This window comes from Hevea brasiliensis, chromosome 3 (assembly GCF_030052815.1).
Source record: "Hevea brasiliensis isolate MT/VB/25A 57/8 chromosome 3, ASM3005281v1, whole genome shotgun sequence".
Classification (NCBI taxonomy): Eukaryota; Viridiplantae; Streptophyta; class Magnoliopsida; order Malpighiales; family Euphorbiaceae; genus Hevea; species Hevea brasiliensis.
This window is the reverse complement of record NC_079495.1, coordinates 12,738,131-12,757,327: the sequence shown is the minus strand read 5'-3', so window position 1 is coordinate 12,757,327 and position 19,197 is coordinate 12,738,131. Positions and strand designations below refer to the sequence as shown.

Here is a 19,197-nt window from a genome sequence, read left to right as displayed (position 1 = left end):
GAACCCTAATTGCTCAAAACCCTAATTACTCATCTTCCAATTCCAAGCAAATTCAAACACATAATTCATGTTTACATCATCATCCAAGCTAGAAATCAATTCTAATTGCATCAAAGTTCATAAACACTAACCCTATCATCTTGGCCGAAATTCTCCCCTTTAATATCATGCATGATTTTTATCACTTTCCATCAAAACTTCAAGAATCAAGCTTAAAATCTATGAATTCACAATTAGTTAAACATAAATCTCTACTTACCTCAAATAGCAAATTTCCAATCTTCCCAATCACTCCATTTTCTTGAGTTTTCTTGCTTTTTTTCTTCCAATCTAGGGCTAATTCAAAGTTTCCTATGAATTTTGTATGGAAATTGTGAGGGAAAATCAATGATTAAAAGCTTGGTTTGGAGAATCCATGGAGGTAAGAAGAGAGAGAATGGGACGGCTTGAAGGAGGAAGAAGATGAGAAATTTTCTTTTGTTTTTAATGTATTTTGTCTCTCATATATATAGATAAATATCCTAATTAAAATATAATAATAATTTTAATTATTATTATTTTTACAATCTTAATAATTCCTCCTATGTCCCTTCTCAATTTTCATACACCAATTACTTAATTAATTCCTATTTCAATATATTAGCCTCACTCATTTTAATGGACATTTAAGTCAAAAGTTAACTGTTGAAGTGGATTGACCAAAATGCCCTTCATCGGGTTATAGTCTATCTTTTTCAGTAATACCGGATGAGTCCTTAGTAGTTGTTCACCTTAGGTTTTGATTTACTTATTTGTGCCTATTCCCTTTTCATTTCTTTGCTTTATTAATTCCCCATAATTCCTCAATAAATCCTTAATTAAGGATTCTATAGGATCCCACATGAATTTGGGGTGACAACTGAACTCACAGTTGCTTCCCGTATAGGTCACCCATCGCTGAAAACTTAGGCTCATTTAACCAATTTATACTCAATTTCTTTTATTTTCCTTCAACCTTATTTGATCTTTATTAAATTAAAACATGACTCTTTACTCTAATTTAAGTGTGGTTCTAGACATTCTAGTCTAAATGGACATTAGTTTCCAGAACAGTAGAATGTACGGAACTACCTAATGTGAGGGTGTTACACTTTCTTTATCAATAGTTTTCCTTCCCATTAATCCTATCTTTATATAAATATTTTTATTTTTCTTCAAAAAGTGGTGATATAATTCAATTTTTTTATATTAACAATATTTATTTTAAACAGTCTAATTTAATTCAAATCATAAACTAAAGAAAGAAAAATTAAAAGTGTATTTTAATTATTGAATTATCTCAATCCAAAATTGAATTAGCCACTTCTAAATATATGCATGAAAATTTTATGAGGTGTTAATTGAATTACCACTTCTCTCAAATAGTAAAATTTAGTTTTTATTTGATTTTAATTTTATCGACTAAATAAATATAGCTAATAAATACCAACTAAAATAATATTTAGCTGATAACATTTCTCGCGAATTATAGAATTTTATTTGTATTACTTTTAATTTTACTGACTAATAACAAACTTAGTTGATAAATACCAACTAAATAATTATTCAGTCGGTATTATTTTTTTCGAATCATAAAATTTTATTTTTATTATCTTTAACATTATTGACTAATAATAATATTAGTTGGTAACTACTAACTAATTATCTATTTAGTCGGTAATATTTCTCTCGAATTATATAATTTTCTTTTTACTAGCTTTATTTTTACTGACTAAACATAATATTCGTTGGTATTTACCAATTAAATGACAATGTAATCTGTATTATTTCTCTCAAATTATAAAATTTTATTTTTATGAGCTTTAATTTTACCGACTAAAAATAAATTAGTTAGTAATGCCAACTAAAACTCTATCTAGTCAGTAATATTTCCTTCAAATTAAAAATTTTTATTTTTATTACCTTTAATTTTACCGATTAACAATAAAATTAGTTGGTAAATACTAACTAAATCACCATTTAGTTGATAATATTTCTCTCAATTTATAGAACTTTTAACTTTATGAGCTTTAACAGTACAGACTAAAAAAACGTAGTTGGTAAATACTAACTAAAATATAAGTTAATCGATAATATTTCTTTCGAATTATTTGATTTTATTTTTTTAAGATTTAGCTTTACCAACTAACAATCAAATTAGTTCGTAAATACCAACTAAATTGTCATATAGTCGGTAATATTTTCCTCGAATTATTAAATTTCACTTTTATTATCTTTAATTTTACAGTCTAATAAGTAAATTAGTTAGTAACTACCAACTAAATCGTGTTTTAATCGTAATATTTCTCTCGAATTATGAAATTTTATTTTTATTACTTTTAATATTACCAACTAACATAAAATTAGCTGGTACATGCTAACTAATGTACAATGTAGTCGGTACTGTTTCTCTTGATTAATAAAATTTTATTTTTATTATCTTTAACGTTACTAACTAATAACAGTAATAGTTAGTAAATACCAACTAATTATCCATTTAGTCGGTAATATTTCTCTCAAATTATATAATTTTATTTTTATTAGCTTTATTTTTACCGACTAAACATAATTAATTGAATTACCACTTCTCTCAAATACTAAAATTTAGTTTTTATTTGATTTTAATTTTATCGACTAAATAAATATAACTAATAAATACCTAAAAATTAAGTTATTTTTTAGGAAAATAACTTTCTCTTTTTAAAAGTCAATTTTTGGACTTTAAAAATCTTATTAAAGTATGAAAACAGTTGTACATGTGTGATATAAATATATACTATTAGTTTAACATTACAATCAAATAACGGATTTATAAAAAAATATTTTGATGAAATACATTTTCTTAGAAAACATTTTCCATGAAAAATATTTTTCATATATAAATTATTTTTCAAAACAAATGAAGCCTAAGGTAGTGTTTGGTATAAATAAATTTCATGAAATTTTATAGAATTTATTTGCAAATCTAAAATTTTAGTGTCTGGTTTAAATGTGTAACATTATGAATTTTTAAATAATTATTTTGTGTAGTCAATTGAGTATTGTCTGGTTTGGCGGGCTCAGGAGGGGTCGTATGATGTTGTTGCTGCTATTGTGGGCCTAAGGCCCTGTGCGTTGTTTTATTGAATTTTCATGTAGGGGGTTAGGTCTAATTACAAGGGAAACTCTGTTAAAATTTCAGCAATACCTTAGGATTTATTCTTACTTTTATAGATTAAATTAATTAATTAATTTTGTCAGTTAATTGATAGAGGTCAATGTAACAGCCCGATCCTTCTCCAGTTAGTATTGTCCGCTTTGGCCCATGGGCCTCACGGATTTGTCCCTTGGAAGGTTTCATTCCCAAAAGCGCGCTGACCAGGTGAGGAAGGCTCCCACATATATGGCCCAAATCTTTCCTTCCCGTTTCCGATGTGGGACACGAAGTTTCCACCCCAGTGCGTAGCTGGTTGAACAAGCACATCCCAACCCCATCCTTGGGTCGTGACAAGCCCACCAGCTTCCGCCTGGTGCGTCCTCGCACCACACACCGTACTAGAGGGAGTCCAACTCTGACAAATGTAATGGCCCGGCCCACTAGTGATATTGTCCGCTCTGGACTAAAGCCCTCACGGTTTTAAAACCCGTCACTATGAGTTACGAACTATCAACTTATAAACCCAGCATCTCTCCCGTGTTTTGTCGATGTGGGATTTGCCTAGGGTGTTACAATCCACCCCCCTTATGGGACTCAGCGTCCTCGCTGAGGTTTGCCCCACCATCGTTCAAGGTTGCACGCGGAGCAGCTCTGATACCAAATTGTAACAGCCCGATCCTTCTCCAGTTAGTATTGTCCGCTTTGGCCCATGGGCCTCACGGATTTGTCCCTTGGGAGGTTTCATTCCCAAAAGCGCGCTGACCAGGTGAGGAAGGCTCCCACATATATGGCCCAAATCTTTCCTTCCCGTTTCCGATGTGGGACACGAAGTTTCCACCCCAGTGCGTAGCTGGTTGAACAAGCACATCCCAACCCCATCCTTGGGTCGTGACAAGCCCACCAGCTTCTGCCTGGTGCGTCCTCGCACCACACACCGTACTAGAGGGAGTCCAGCTCTGATACCACAAATGTAATGGCCCGGCCCACTAGTGATATTGTCCGCTCTGGACTAAAGCCCTCACGGTTTTAAAACGCGTCACTATGAGTTACGAACTATCAACTTATAAACCCAGTATCTCTCCCGTGTTTTGTCGATGTGGGATTTGCCTAGGGTGTTACAGTCAATGTATATGTATAGGTGAGAGGTGCCGGCCAATCTTCTTTTATCCAGTCAGACGAGCTATAGTCAGGTCATCCTCTCTGTGAGTAGATATAGATTTTATTTACGCTTTTGATATTATTATGTATTCAAGGCATGTTCATGCATCACTTATAGATATATGTACATAGTTATTTATGTAACAGCCCGATCCATCTCCAGTCAGTATTGTCCGCTTTAGCCCATGGGCCTCACGGATTTGTCCCTTGGGAGGTTTCATTCCCAAAAGCGCGCTGACCAGGTGAGGAAGACTCCCACATATATGGCCCAAATCTTTTCTTCCCATTTCCGATGTGGGACACGAAGTTCACTCCATTGCGTAGCTGGTTGAACAAGCACGTCCCAACCCCATCCCTGGGTCGTGACAAGCCCACCAACTTCCGCTTGGTGCGTCCTCGCACCACACACCATACTAGAGGGAGACCAGCTCTGATACCAAATTGTAACAGCCCGATCCATCTCCAGTCAGTATTGTCCGCTTTAGCCCATGGGCCTCACGGATTTGTCCCTTGGGAGGTTTCATTCCCAAAAGCGTGCTGACCAGGTGAGGAAGACTCCCACATATATGGCCCAAATCTTTTCTTCCCATTTCCGATGTGGGACACGAAGCTCACTCCATTGCGTAGCTGGTTGAACAAGCACGTCCCAACCCCATCCTTGGGTCGTGACAAGCTCTAAATGTGACGCACCTTACCCGTCTATTGTATAGCTGAGCAAGAAGTGCCACATTCGGTGCCGGAGCACCCTATCTTGTCTTGTCATGTCTATTGTAAATTTTAATGTCATTTAAATCAGGTAATTTATGTGTAGAATTTTTTTTTTTTATATATATATCTTATTTCTGTGGAGACCCGGATAGATCCTCCTCTGTTTTATTAGCATCTGGCGGGTTCCACTATCACGTGTTAACATATTCATAGTCATCTCACATATTTTCATATCATATTTTCTTTTATCATATCATTCACAACTATTTATGAGATCTCAAAATGAAGTGTCATCTATTGCATTCATATGGAAATTTATAGATAATAAATTATAAGTTTTCATTTCAAGTCCAAAATAAAATACATCATAAACTAGTAATTACATCATGACTAGACATAATGAACCAAAATACTAGTCTACACATGGGCCCTACCAAAATACAAAAGACTGATGAGGTGACTCTGATCGGTGGCGGATCCGGCTGAACTCGTCCGAATACTCTTGTGGCGCCGATCTTGATACCTACGCGATGGAAAACCAACGCGCTAAGCATAACGCTTAGTGGTGCATAATTTATAATAATAATAATTAAACAATTGAAATAATATTTACAAATCATAAATTCTGGGTCTTTTAGATTTTTTTATTACACTTTGGAATCAATTAAAATTATTGGAGTCTTTCCTATTTACTTATTGTATATTCAGTATTAATTAATTATTATCAATGCCCAAGAAACCTATAACAAATTATAAAAGCTGGATACACGGGAGTATACGGGTTAGACAGCCATATATCTACCCTGTATACATCTGTCAGGCATGAGGCCAGCTGTCGGGCACGAGACCCGCTGTCAGGCTTGTAAAGCCAGAAATAAAGTAGGCACGATGGCCAGTAAGTAGGCATATAGCCTGTAGAATAATCATACCAGACATATATTGTCAGTTCATGATTTTTCTCGGTAGGCAGTACTGCTATCTATAGTCCCTAATTGGTATACCAATTTATCCAAACTAAATAAATAAGTCTAGGTATACTATGGGCAATTAAACATTTTTAATTAATTTATCACTATTCACTGTTACTATTTTCTAGTACTGTTCATTAGTACCATTAATTTCATATTAATAGGACATTAGTCCCAATTTACATATTCATATCATTTTTAATATTTAATTTTCCTTATGAGTATTTTAATTATCATATATAGCATTTTTCCCATGAACCTTTCTTTAGGTTCATGTTGATGTGTTATTTTTATCTAGGAATTTGACTAGGTTAGGATGTCTATTTAGTCACACTTCCTTCATAACAATTGTTCCTCTATGTTTAAACTTGAATTTCAGTTTTTAAATCACTGAATTTGGAGTTATAGAACTCAAGTTATGGTCAAAATACCATAACTAGTCCCTTTGCCTCTAAGCTGTCCAGAATTTATAATTTCTAGTCAATAAACTTTGACCAGTCATTTGATCATTTTATTGTCATTTTTAGACTTAGGTTCCTCCACAAGATATGATCCTCTATGTCTTAGGGACTCCTAGGTACAATTTCATAATTTTTCAAGCTTGGTATAGTGAGTTATAGTCAGTGTATTAACCTGGACTCTCAGTCCTATAAGGGCAATAACCAACTTCAGGGCAGTATGTTTGACCCTCTTTTTAGGGTCTTTAAACTTAGAATTTGGCAAAGGTGTCTAAATCAATGTTGTAGCCCTAAGTATCATGTTTCTAGATCATATTGGCACATCTCAAATGGAATTTCCTAGTGGGAGTTATGGCCAAATGAACACACGGGTATCAAATGGCATTCTGGGTTCAACTTAACATTTTCCAGATTACAATTCCTAACTTTGGCTAATATTTTCCCTAGGATGCAATGGTTTCTAGAGCTTGGTCAAAACATAAAAATTGTTTTACTATGTCTTATAAAACTTTTGGCACTAGTTTCACTCAATTTGCAGCTTTGGAGACCAAGTTATGGCATTTTTACCAAAACTGGTCAAGCATACCAAAGGAATAGTATTTTGGACAATTTCTTGGTTGGCAGTTTTAGTGACTCAACTTATGCTAACAATTTGATTTGGTTAAAAGCAAAACTGGGTCAAGTGGTCTTCATGAAAAGTGTAGCCCTATGTCTAAGCTTTCCATTGATGAAAGTTTAGGTCATTTGGACCGGTATAGAGAGAGTTATGACCAAATGAATATGTACTGTTCATTTGGTCATTTTCTGGGTTGGCAGTTTCAGTGACCCAACTTTTGCTAATAATTTGAATTGGTTAAAGGCTAAACTGGGTTAAGTGATCTTCATGAAAAGTGTAGCTCTATGTCTAAACTTTCCATGGGTAAAATTTTAGATCATTTGGACCAGTATAGAGAGAGTTATAACCAAATGAACACGTACTGTTCATTTGGTCATTTTCTGGGTTGGCAGTTTCAGTGACCCAATTTGTGCTAACAATTTGAATTTGTTAAAGGCAAAACTGGGTTAAGTGGTCTTCATGAAAAGTGTAGCCCTATGTCTAAACTTTCCATGGGTAAAATTTTAGGTCATTTGGACCAGTATAGAGAGAGTTATGACCAAATGAACACGTACTGTTCATTTGGTCATTTTCTGGGTTGGGTGCAGGGAAATCCGAATTTGGGCAGTATTTAGCTCAAGTTTTGGACAGAATTTAGGCATGGTTTCTTCATGGAAAATGGGATATTTTGGGTCTAGTTTCACCTCCAATTGGCCTCATACCAATTGGGATCACACAATTTTATTTATGGCCTAAAATGTACACTGTCGTCAACAAACACAACCTGCAGAAAATTGACACTTCCAAAACTCAATCTCCTCCAACTTCCTTACTTCAAATTGCATGAAATACACTTCTATAAGCAACAATCTCATCCCAATTAGGTCAAATTTCAAGCATTTACACAAAATCTCCAAGTCATGTACACAAACCCTAATTTCCAAGTTTCAAACTCAATCAATTCAATCCCTTTTCACTTCTCATACATATAATCATATCAATTATCATCTCTAAACTTATTTACATTATTTGAACACAATAAAGCCCAACACATTTCATGGCTGCCAAAATTTGGGGACATCATGGGTTCATGAATTTCTTGTTAATTTCTTGAAATTTCAACTTATCTCAAGTCACTTTCAAGTATTAAAAGAAGAAGGAAGGGAGAAAAGCACTAACCTCTTATGACCCAACTTGGAAATTTTCCCAAAACTTCAACTTTCCTTCTTCCTATGGGTACCTAGAGCTTCCTTATGATGTGGGCTAAATTTTTAATGAAGGGGACTATGGGTTTTGGGGAGTGAAAGCTTGGGAAATCAAGCTTTAAGCTTGATAACAATGGTGGGGAGGGAGAGACTAAGGGAGACGGCAATGAGGGAGAGAGAAGAGGAAGAAGAAGATGGTTGGTGGGGTTTTGTCTCTTGTGGGTATTTATATATATATTTATGTGTACTTTATTGTTTTTAAATTTCATAAATCTATTTCCTTTCTTTTCTTTTCTTTCCTTTTCTTTTCTTTTCTTTTCTTCTTCTTTCTCTTCTCATTTTTCAATTTCAAATTCATAAAATTAATTTATGTTAATTATTCTATTTCCAAATTTTAATTTGACATTTAAGTCAAAATTCACCTCTAGGGGTGAAATGACCAAAATGCCTTTCATGGTGCCCATCGGATTATTTTTATTTTTTTATACCAATTAATAAATTCTCTAAATTTTATTTTATTTTCCCAAAATTTTTCCTACATTTTTTTTAATATTTATTTCATTAATTTATGCCTCCTCACTATAGTTTAAGTGTAGTTCTAGACACCCTGATTGTCTGAGCAGACATTAGTCGTCGGAACAGTAAAATGTACAGACTACCTTTAGTGAGGGCGTTACAATTCTTTCCCTCTAAATAAAATTTCATCCTCGAAATTTACACAGTGTAAATAATCGAGGGACCGCTATCTCCTTGTCTTTTCACCTTTTTGTGTTATAATACTTTACTTTTTTTTTTTTTTTTAGTCTGTCTTATTAATCCTAGTTCTACAATCTTATCCTTATCTCGATTTACTATTGGAAATACGTAGCTCTACACAATAGTCCCAAGTCGGTACTGTAATCTGCAGCTTACAGTACAAACATCAAGAGCATTGCATAGTTACCACAGTATATCCCAATAGACTATCTCTTTTTTTTTTTTTTTTTTCAAGCAGTTCTGTGCTCATCTTCTTTCATCTCACATACAGCCCCCTTCTCATTTCCATCTATTATCTTTAACACGATCCTTTTCGGTTGATAATCTACAATCATCTGGTGACCTAAAAGGTTGGTGACAAGTATGTCATCTTCTGACCCATCTATCAGTATCCTCTTTCAACAGGAGGTACAATGCATATATAGGGGTGAACATAGTTAGGGTCTATGTAACACCCTAGGCAAATCCCACATCGACAAAACACGGGAGAGATGCTGGGTTCATAAGTTGACAGTTCGTAACCCCTATTGACGCGTTTTAAAACCGTGAGGCCTAGTATGGGCTAGGCCAGAGCGGACAATATCACTAGTGGTTCGGGCCGTTACATTTGTGGTATCAGAGCCGCTCCGCATGCAACCTTGAACGATGGTGGGGCAAACCTCAGCGAGGACGCTGAGTCCCATAAGGGGGGTGGATTGTAACACCCTAGGCAAATCCCACATAGACAAAACACGGGAGAGATGCTGGGTTTATAAGTTAGTGGTTCGTAATCCCTAGTGACGCGTTTTAAAACCGTGAGGGCTTCAGCCCAGAGCGGACAATATCACTAGTGGGCCTGGCCATTACATTTGATTGTAACACCCTAGGCAAATCTCACATCGACAAAACACGGGAGAGATGCTGGGTTTATAAGTTAGTGGTTCGTAATCCCTAGTGACGCGTTTTAAAACCGTGAGGGCTTCAGCCCAGAGCGGACAATATCACTAGTGGGCCGGGCCATTACATTTGTGGTATCAGAGCCGCTCCGCGTGCAACCTTGAACGATGGTGGGGCAAACCTCAGCGAGGACGCTGAGTCCCATAAGGGGGGTGGATTGTAACACCCTAGGCAAATCCCACATCGATAAAACACGGGAGAGATGCTGGATTTATAAGTTGATGGTTCGTAACCCCTATTGACACGTTTTAAAACCGTGAGGGCTTCTGCCCAAAGCGGACAATATCACTAGTGGGCCGGGCCATTACATTTGTCTATCAATACATACTTAAAGGTATTATAATTAGAGAATGTACCTCTAACAACGTCTACCAGGTCTGGCTCCTCTCGAGCCATAGTGTACACACAGGGTGCTACTTCAACCTCGGGTTGTTCTATAGTCTCTGAAGCTCTCTGTGATGTACCAACTATCTCTGGTCTCATTGGTCTTCTACCCCTCTGTACTGTGGGGGCAGACCTCTGAGTCTGTGGTGGAGCTGTGGGAGCACTCCTCCATGGGCAATCTCTCAAAAAAAAAAAATGCTCTATGGACCCACATCTGAAACATCCACCCGTTAGTAATCTACACTTTCCTCTATGGTTCTTCCTATAATGTGTACAAACTGGCATTGGGATTGATCTCCGTGCTATAGGACCCACAGAATTGCCAATTGATACACTCATCTGACCTCCTCTCCTCGGGGTAAATCGGAACATCTGCCTCTGTTCCCTGCTCTGAATCTAACCTTGAGACCCCCTGGGTCTCTTGCTCTCTATGCTTGATTGTCTTTGGGTAGCTAAGTCCGGACCCTCTCTTACCTTACTGTCTCTTCTAAACTGCTCATCATTTCTAACTCTCTTTACTGGGGTCCTATATACTAGCTGGGGAGGTGGTGGCATAGCTCCAGTGACCTGACGGAGCAATCGAGTCATTTACTCTAGGAAGGCCAGTTGTGTCCTTACTAAAGTACCCAACGATGGTTCTACTCTATTGCTACTGCGCCCCTGATTAAACGCAGGTGCAGGTGCGTGACTCTCTACTTCCTCCTCTATCGGTCTTGGAGGTCCGTGCTCTGAAGGATCAGATGTCATCGATCCTATAAAACAGACAAAGAACAGATCTGCATTAGTGTCACCTCGACTCTATCTAAAGGCCCATGCATGTGATGCAACTATTTCTTTCTATCTATCTAGGTCTAGGACCGCCTAAACCTCTTCTCTGATACCACTAAATGTGACGCACCTTACCCGTCTATTGTATAGCTGAGCAAGAAGTGCCACATTCGGTGCCGGAGCACCCTATCTTGTCTTGTCATGTCTATTGTAAATTTTAATGTCATTTAAATCAGGTAATTTATGTGTAGAATTTTTTTTTTTATATATATATCTTATTTCTGTGGAGACCCGGACAGATCCTCCTCTGTTTTATTAGCATCTGGCGGGTTCCACTATCACGTGTTAACATATTCATAGTTATCTCACATATTTCCATATCATATTTTCTTTTATCATATCATTCACAACTATTTATGAGATCTCAAAATGAAGTGTCATCTATTGCATTCATATGGAAATTTATAGATAATAAATTATAAGTTTTCATTTCAAGTCCAAAATAAAATACATCATAAACTAGTAATTACATCATGACTAGACATAATGAACCAAAATACTAGTCTACACATGGGCCCTACCAAAATATAAAAGACTGATGAGGTGACTCTGATCGGTGGCAGATCTGGTCGGAACTCTGTCCGAATACTACTGTGGCATTCTTGATCTTGATACCTACGCGATGGAAAACCAACGCGCTAAGCATAACGCTTAGTGGTGCATAATTTATAATAATAATAATTAAACAATTGAAATAATATTTACAAATCATAAATTCTGGGTCTTTTAGATTTTTTTATTACACTTTGGAATCAATTAAAATTATTGGGGTCTTTCCTATTTACTTATTGTATATTCAGTATTAATTAATTATTATCAATGCCCAAGAAACCTATAACAAATTATAAAAGCTGGATACACGGGAGTATACGGGTTAGACAGCCATATATCTACCCTCAGATACATCATCAGCCACGAGGCCACCGTCGGGCACGAGACCATTGTCGAGCTTGTAAAGCCAGAAATAAAGTAGGCACGATGGCCAGTAAGTAGGCATATAGCCTGTAGAATAATCATTCCAGACATATATTGTCAGTTCATGATTTTTCTCGGTAGGCAGTACTGCTATCTATAGTCCCTAATTGGTATACCAATTTATCCAAACTAAATAAATAAGTCTAGGTATACTATGGGCAATTAAACATTTTTAATTAATTTATCACTATTCACTGTTACTGTTTTCTAGTACTGTTCATTAGTACCATTAATTTCATATTAATAGGACATTAGTCCCAATTTACATATTCATATCATTTTTAATATTTAATTTTCCTTATGAGTATTTTAATTATCATATATAGCATTTTTCCCATGAACCTTTCTTTAGGTTCATGTTGATGTGTTATCTTTATCTAGGAATTTGACTAGGTTAGGATGTCTATTTAGTCACACTTCCTTCATAATAATTGTTCCTCTATGTTTAAACTTGAATTTCAGTTTTTAAATCACTGAATTTGGAGTTATAGAACTCAAGTTATGGTCAAAATACCATAACTAGTCCCTTTGCCTCTAAGCTGTCCAAAATTTATAATTTCTAGTCAATAAACTTTGACCAGTCATTTGATCATTTTATTGTCATTTTTAGACTTAGGTTCCTCCACAAGATATGATCCTCTATGTCTTAGGGACTCCCAGGTACAATTTCATAATTTTTCAAGCTTGGTATAGTGAGTTATAATCAGTGTATTAACCTGGACTCTCAGTCCTATAAGGGCAATAACCAACTTCAGGGCAGTATGTTTGACCCTCTTTTTAGGGTCTTTAAACTTAGAATTTGGCAAAGGTGTCTAAATCAATGTTGTAGCCCTAAGTATCATGTTTCTAGATCATATTGGCACATCTCAAATGGAATTTCCTAGTGGGAGTTATGGCCAAATGAACACACGGGTATCAAATGGCATTCTGGGTTCAACTTAACATTTTCCAGATTTCAATTCCTAACTCTGGCTAATATTTTCCCTAGGATGCAATGGTTTCTAGAGCTTGGTCAAAACATAAAAATTGTTGTACTATGTCTTATAAAACTTTTGGCACTAGTTTCACTCAATTTTCAGCTTTGGAGACCAAGTTATGGCATTTTTACCAAAACTAGTCAAGCATACCAAAGGAATAGTATTTTGGACAATTTCTTGGTTGGCAGTTTTAGTGACTCAACTTGTGCTAACAATTTGATTTGGTTAAAAGCAAAACTGGGTCAAGTGGTCTTCATGAAAAGTGTAGCCCTATGTCTAAGCTTTCCATTGATGAAAGTTTAGGTCATTTGGACCGGTATAGAGAGAGTTATGACCAAATGAATATGTACTGTTCATTTGGTCATTTTCTGGGTTGGCAGTTTCAGTGACCCAACTTTTGCTAATAATTTGAATTGGTTAAAGGCTAAACTGGGTTAAGTGGTCTTCATGAAAAGTGTATCTCTATGTCTAAAATTTCCATGGGTAAAATTTTAGATCATTTGGACCAGTATAGAGAGAGTTATAACCAAATGAACACGTATTGTTCATTTGGTCATTTTCTGGGTTGGCAGTTTCAGTGACCCAACTTGTGCTAACAATTTGAATTTGTTAAAGGCAAAACTAGGTTAAGTGGTCTTCATGAAAAGTGTAGCCCTATGTCTAAACTTTCCATGGGTAAAATTTTAGGTCATTTAGACCAGTATAGAGAGATTTATGACCAAATGAACACGTACTGTTCATTTGGTCATTTTCTTGGTTGGGTGCAGGGAAATCCGAATTTGGGCAGTATTTAGCTCAAGTTTTGGACAGAATTTGGGCATGGTTTCTTCATGGAAAGTGGGATATTTTGGGTCTAGTTTCACCTCCAATTGGCCTCATACCAATTGGGATCACACAATTTTATTTATGGCCTAAAATGTACACTGCCCTCAACAATTACAACCTGCAGAAAATTGACACTTCCAAAACTCAATCTCCTCCAACTTCCTTACTTCAAATTGCATGCAATACACTTCTATAAGCAACAATCTCATCCCAATTAGGTCAAATTTCAAGCATTTACACAAAATCTCCAAGTCATGTACACAAACCCTAATTTCCAAGTTTCAAACTCAATCAATTCAATCCCTTTTCACTTCTCATACATATAATCATATCAATTATCATCTCTAAACTCATTTACATTATTTGAACACAATAAAGCCCAACACATTTCATGGCTGCCAAAATTTGGGGACATCATGGGTTCATGAATTTCTTGTTAATTTCTTGAAATTTCAACTTATCTCAAGTCACTTTCAAGTATTAAAAGAAGAAGGAAGGGAGAAAAGCACTAACCTCTTATGACCCAACTTGGAAATTTTCCCAAAACTTCAACTTTCCTTCTTCCTATGGGTACCTAGAGCTTCCTTATGATGTGGGCTAAATTTTTAATGAAGGGGACTATGGGTTTTGGGGAGTGAAAGCTTGGGAAATCAAGCTTTAAGCTTGATAACAATGGTGGGGAGGGAGAGACTAAGGGAGACGGCAAGGAGGGAGAGAGAAGAGGAAGAAGAAGATGGTTGGTGGGGTTTTGTCTCTTGTGGGTATTTATATATATATTTATGTGTACTTTATTGTTTTTAAATTTCATAAATCTATTTCCTTTCTTTTCTTTTCTTTCCTTTTCTTTTCTTTTCTTTTCTTCTTCTTTCTCTTCTCATTTTTCAATTTCAAATTCATAAAATTAATTTATGTTAATTATTCTATTTCCAAATTTTAATTTGACATTTAAGTCAAAATTCATCTCTAGGGGTGAAATGACCAAAATGCCTTTCATGGTGCCCATCGGATTATTTTTATTTTTTTATACCAATTAATAAATTCTTTAAATTTTATTTTATTTCTCAAAATTTTTCCTATATTTTTTTAATATTTATTTCATTAATTTATGCCTCCTCACTATAGTTTAAGTGTAGTTCCAGACATCCTGACTGTCCGAACAGACATTAGTCATCGGAACAGTAAAATGTACGGACTACCTACGGTGAGGGCGTTACAATTTACTAGGCATGCCTTGTATTGCATTTGTGTTTGATGATGTTGTTGTGATTGTTACTTTATGGCGATCTGGAGCTGTGTGTGTGAGTTAGTGTGTATGAGTTATGTATATGGATATGGATAGGACGGGTAGACGCAGTTGGAGCTTGACTCGCTAGGACCTGATCCTTATTATGGATAAGTTGGGGTAGGCACAGCTTTGAATTGATCTCGCTAGCCTCCACATTTGGTTATTAAGAGAAAGTCTGGCTTTGAGTTGATCTCGCTGGCAGAGGTTGGAACTAAAAGAGCTGTGTAGGGGATCAGCTCCCATATATATATGTGTGAGTATGGATGTGACACACGGGTGGGTGAGTGCTTCAGATTGCCTTTGAGGTGATTATGATTTGATTTGTTTGAAATATGTGAAGATGATGCATTTCACTCTTAGGATGCACTAGACATAGATAGTTATAGAAATTGTAAGTAAAATCAATATCTTACTTTATGAGTCAAACACTTACTCCTGTTCACCCATTTTTTTCAGGTTACAGGAGAGCTTATTTCTTGTGTCTAACCTACTTCCTACCTCACAGGTCTACTAGCAGTTGTTTTCATATTTTGTATTGTTAAATTTAAATTCTAGACCTCCACATGTGTAGAATTATTTTACTTAGCTTGGGATTGTAAGGTTAATTATTTTAGAATTGTAAACTTATTAATATATGTATGTGGCATGAATGGATGGATGATCATTTTGGATGAGGGAGTTGGACTCCCATTTGATCTTATATTGAGTTGTTGATGATTGTGAGGGAAAGTTGAGCTCCCCATATATATGTATATTGTGATCACATGTTGGGTGAGCTAAAACTTCCCGTTGGATGGTCTAGCTTTTGGTCAAACTCTGTCTGGTTGATTTCTTAGAAATGGGCTCAAAATATGGGCCTTATGGATGGGTTAGAGATTAGTTGGGCTTACTATGGGCTTCGGAGGCCTTATGTTGACCCAAGTCCTAGTGTCGATCTGGCCCATAATTTGAGTCATGACAATAATGGTATCAGAGCTTGGTTACAAATTCATGGGAAGTGCATGTCTAGAGATTTAAAAAGGGGTCTTGTTAGGAGGTCACATGCGGAGTATAGGTTCCTATTTCGTCTTTTTCTATAATTCCTTGTTTCTAGCTTTTGTGTTATACCTCGAGTAATATAAGAGTCTTTGCCGATTAGTGTCTTGATTTTCGTGGAGTATATAGAGATGTGAAATAGAGTTAATAGACGTGTTGAGATCCACCATGGGAATATGTACTCCAAAGAATGTTGTGTTTTTGTCAGTATGGTGCAAATAATGTACTTATCTAGTGCAAGGCACGGGGACATAAATGTGACTTTTGGTAGTATAGCTGCCCTAGATGGGAGTGAGGGTGTCACTGCTAGCAGTAATTAGTGGATAGCCCAATTAGAGAAAGTTATAGTATCAGTTAATCCGAGAGAGATAAAAGATTGGGAAACTAGTTTTTTGGGACGTACCGTAATAACTATGAAATGTTCTCTATGTTTGTGCTAGAAGCTACAGATTACAGTACTGAAATGGGATTATTATGTAGAGCTGCGTGCTTTTTCGTGGTGTTCCAAGATGAGAGTGTTTGTAGGTAACCTCTGGTTTGGTATAGATATGCCAGAATAAAGTTCTATATCTGTAGAGGAGTTAAAAACTCCTAGCTAGGGGTTTAAAACCCTTGAGTTAGAATATCAAATGTTATAGTTGGTCAGTAATTAAGGTCAGTGACTCGGTTACCCAAGCATGAGCTAGAGTTATATCAGGACTCGTCATAAGATTAGAGGTTTCAGTATAGTTAAAGTAAAGGTAACACCTATATAGTGAGACTATCTGGACTCGGATATAGGGTCTTGGATAATTTTGACCTTACAAGGGAAGTTTTGCCGAAAGTTTAGTAAGAATAGTATACTCCTTGTGTGTCAGCAAGGTGCAAAGTACAACTTTGCTGCCTAAAGGAGATCGAAGGCTAGGAATAATGTTCATAGCCTATGAGATGATGTTATAGGGAATTTTAGAGTATGATAAGAGAGTAGATATCCTTATACAGTTGTGGCAATATAGTAGATGTAGTAACTCTCTTAACGTTAGATGTATTGCAAAGTATGCTAATGTCCTTCAAGTGAGATAGTGGATTACTATTGGTGTTGATGACTAAATGATTGGCATCCCAGTTAGGACAATAAGCTGTGGTAGAGAGTTGTTGACTCAAGTACCGTAGAGAGAGTACAAATTCCATTATAGTAATTATAAGTGATCGGATCATGATGGATTAAAGGTCTTTGAATTGAATAACGAGTTTAGGTACCCAATATTTTATGTTTGGCTAATTGAGTGGGTATGGGAAAATAGAATCTCTGTACATATCCTCCATGAGGTAGTAGGGGGTAATATGTGGTCTAAAGAACATAAATAGAGATCATATAGTGAATGCATGGCTACTATTCCTTAAGTTCCTCCTTAGCTTCTTGTTGCTTGAGACAAAAGTATACTCTAAATAAAGGAAAGATAAGGACAAAAGTTAGCATAGATAAATCATAGAATATGTGTAAATATAGAAGAAGTGCAAAAGGGAAAGATAGAATAGGTGGATCAAATGTAGCAGGAGAGATAACATGAATACCAGTAGAAGTACTAGCTAGAGTAGTTAGAGGACTAATTCTAAGTAACATCTAGGTGTTGATGACTTGATAGAGATAGTGAAGGGATATAAGTTTCTGACATGACAATCAGGTCAATAAAAAGAGTAGAACTAAAGAATAATTGAGTAAGACAAAAGGAGTTGGCTAAAGAACAAATTGTAAGCCTCATAATAGGATAAGATTAGGAAAAGTAGAGTCAAGATATAGAGGAGGCAAAGTGCAGTTCTAGGAAAGGTAACAAGATAAACAAAATAGTAAGGATAAAGAGCTTAGAAAAGGATGACTTTAAAGAGGACATTTATCATGGTATAGGACCTAGAAGTGCAGAGTTCAGAGCAGGTCATAGTTGATACAGTGTTAGGAGCTAGAACATGAAACTCAAAGTTGAAGGATCTGGAATAAATTTTGTCTATTTTCTGTCCCCAAGGTAGAATAAGAGGCAATGGGACAAGGACCTTTTGAGTGTTAATGGTATGACGGAAGCTAGGTGAGGTAGGTAACCAAAGTAGATAGTAACTTGAGGGTGTGCAACGATAACCCGAATAGCTTTAGCAGACGAAGAAGTGAAGTCAGTAGGTAGTAAGTTGAATAAAACTCAGCCTAATAGATTTGAATAGGCCTGATGAGAGAAAGAAATAAGAGATAATGGCATAGAGGTTTAACATTAGAATTCAGGATGGTGAGACCTAGAGTTTGTAATTGGAGTTAGACAAATATTTTTAGTGTGACCAATAGGATAATTATGTAAGAAAACATAAATAATAGTATGATAATATATAGTAGAATACTAGTAAAAGTCAAGATAGGACAAGATAGGTATAGATGTAATTATAAGATATTGAGAAGCAAATGAATTTGAGGAGTGATTATTTGTAGGATTGGAGTAGATCTGAAAGAATCTATCAGTGCTTTATCTTCTAGAATATAACCAAGTAGAAGGAGCATTGGACAAATAATTATAAGTATGGAGGATAAATGCAGAGTAAAAAACGAAATTGTAAATTCTAAGATGTTACGTGAGGTACGATAATAGTACAACAAAGGGTAGATACAACTGATATCTTATAATAAAGCACAATAATTACAAAGAAATGATGGAATTAAAAAGGAAGACTAAGAGGTATGAGCTAAACATTATTTATTATTATAAATTATAAGAGAAGATCTCTCATTCTTTTTAAATTAGCTCATGTTTTAAGAAAGGAGGCTGTGTTAAGGTGACCAATCAATTGAGAATTTGATGGGCATTAGTACGTACACAGCCTCCTGAGGCAAATGATGATAAGTGCATATATAATGTCAAGAATGAAAGAGGATCAAGAGATCTGGCTACATCAAGGAGAATGAATACGTGACATATCTTATCTAGGATTGTGG

General features: G+C 35.8%; 1 long non-coding RNA gene across 1 annotated transcript in view; it reads left to right on the top strand.

The window, feature by feature from the left end:
- LOC131178635 (uncharacterized) overlaps nt 1-19,197 on the top strand; it is a 58,013-nt gene that overhangs the window by 34,400 nt on the left and 4,416 nt on the right. Inside the window, exon 3 of the long non-coding RNA XR_009147575.1 lies at nt 15,669-15,717. This is a non-coding gene — a long non-coding RNA (uncharacterized LOC131178635). The remainder of the gene's footprint in view (nt 1-15,668; nt 15,718-19,197) is intronic.